We start from the raw sequence: 2,641 nt of genomic DNA, 5'->3' as shown, positions 1-2,641 counted from the left end.
TATCGAAAGGACTATGATAGATCCCCTATACTTGTGGGTCATCAAGACTCTTTTCTGGCGCCGTTGCCAGGGAGTGAAGCGCCTTTGGTAGGTGGAATTTGGTAAGGAAAAATTTATATAGTGTGCTGAAATTTACTGTCACTTGTTACTATGGAAAGTAATCCTCTGAGGGGCTTGTTCAGGGTATCTTCACCACAACCAATAGAGCAAAGAGTTACTCCTCAACCTACTGAACCTATTGAAAATGAAATTATTCCCTTTGAAGTTCCTTCGGGTATGATGGAAAAACTGCTAGCTAATGGTTTTACAGGAGATGGAACAAAGCATCCTGATGAACATCTACTCTATGTGGATGAAGTTTGTGGATTATTTAAGCTTGCAGCTATACCCGATGATGTTGTTAAGAAGAAGGTCTTCCCTTTATCTTTGAAGGGAGATGCATCGACATGGTATAGGCTATGTGATGATACAGGATCATATAAACGAATTAAGCTAGAATTTCATCAAAAATATTATCCTATGCATCTTGTTCATCGTGATCGCAATTATATATATAATTTTTGGCCTCGCGAAGGAGAAAGCATCGCTCAAGCTTGGGGGAGGCTTAAATCAATGTTATATTCATGCCCCAATCATGAGCTCCCAAGAGAAATAATTCTTCAAAGTTTTTATGCTCGGCTTTCTCATAATAATCAAACCATGCTCGATACTTCTTGTGCTGGCTCTTTTACGATGAAGACTATTGAATTCAAATGGAATTTATTGGATAGAATTAAACGCAACTCTGAAGATTGGGATCTCGACGAAGGTAAGGAGTCAGGTATGACGCCTAAGTTTGACTGTGTTAAATATTTTATGGATACTGATATTTTCCGTAAATTTAGCACTAAATATGGACTTGACTCTGAGATAGTAGCTTCCTTCTGTGAATAATTTGCTACTTATGTTGATCTCCCCAAGGAGAAGTGGTTTAAATATCATCCTCCCATAGAAGTAAAAGTAGCTGCACCTATTAAAGTTGAAGAAAAGACTGTCACTTATAATGATCCTATTGTTCCTACTTCTTATGTGGAGAAACCACCTTTCCCTGTTAGAATAAAGGATCATGCTAAAGCTTCAACTGTGTTTCGTAAAAGTAATATTAGAACTTATATACCTCCTGAGCAAGTTAAAGTTGAACCTAATATTGCTATTGTTAAAGATCTCTTGTTTGATAATATTGATGTGCATTTTATTCAGTTCTGCGGTGAAACTGCTAGAATTGCTAAACCTTGTGCTAAAGATAAACATAGACCTGTGGTAGGCGTGCCTGTTATTTCTGTTAAAATAGGAGATCATTGTTATCATGGCTTATGTGATATGGGTGCTAGTGCTAGTGTTATACCTTATGACTTGTATAAAGAAATTATGCATGATATTGCACCCGCTGAGATAGAAGGTATTGATGTCATAATTAAGCTTGCCAATAGAGACACTATATCTGCAGTGGGAATTGTTAGAGATGTTGAAGTCTTGTGTGGGAAAACTAAATGTCCCGCTGATTTTCTTGTACTCAGTTCCCCACAGGACAACTTTTGTCCCATTATATTTGGTAGACCCTTCTTGAATACTGTCAATGCTAAGATAGACTGCGAAAAGAATGTTGTTACGATTGGCTTGGATGATATGATCCATGAGTTTAATTTCTCTAAATTTAGTAAACAACATCGTGAAGAAGAATTACCTAGTAAGGATGAAATTATTGGTCTTGCTTCTATTGCCGTACCTCCTAGTGATCCTTTAGAACACTATTTGCTAGACCATGAAAATGATATGTTTATGAATGACAGAAGGGAAATAGATGAAGTATTCTTTAAGCAGGAACCTATTCTGAAACACAATTTACCTGTTGAAATCTTAGGGGATCCCACTCCACCCAAGGGTGATCCCGTGTTTGAGCTTAAACCGTTTCCTGATAATCTTAAATATGCTTATCTTGATGAAAAGAAGATATATCCTATTATTATTAGTGCTAACATTTCAGAGCATGAAGAAGAAAGATTATTGAAAACTCTGAACAAGCACCGTGCTGCTATTGGATATACTCTTGATGATCTTAAGGGCATTAGCCCCACTCTATGTCAACATAAAATAAATTTAGAAGAAGATGCCAAACCAGTTCGTGATCCTCAACGACGTCTGAATCCTAAAATGAAAGAAGTCGTAAGAAATGAAATACTAAAGCTTCTGGAAGCAGGTATAATTTATCCCGTTGCTGATAGTCAGTGGGTAAGTCCTGTTCATTGTGTCCCTAAGAAGGGAGGTATTACTGTTGTTCCTAAAGATAAAGATGAATTGATTCCACAAAGAATTATTACAGGTTATAGGATGGTAATTGATTTCCGCAAATTAAATAAGGCTACTAAGAAAGATCATTACCCATTACCTTTTATTGATCAAATGCTAGAAAGATTATGCAAACATACACACTACTACTTTCTAGATGGTTATTCTGGTTTCTCTCAAATACCCGTGTCAGCTAAAGATCAATCAAAGACTACTTTTACATGCCCTTTTGGTACTTTTGCTTATAGACGTATGCCTTTTGGTTTATGTAATGCACCTGCTACCTTTCAAAGATGCATGATGGCTATATTCTTTG

The sequence above is a fragment of the Triticum dicoccoides genome, chromosome 4A (genome assembly GCF_002162155.2).
Source record: "Triticum dicoccoides isolate Atlit2015 ecotype Zavitan chromosome 4A, WEW_v2.0, whole genome shotgun sequence".
Taxonomy (NCBI): domain Eukaryota; kingdom Viridiplantae; phylum Streptophyta; class Magnoliopsida; order Poales; family Poaceae; genus Triticum; species Triticum dicoccoides.
The sequence above is the reverse complement of the archived record's forward strand: the minus strand, read 5'-3'. Positions refer to the sequence as shown.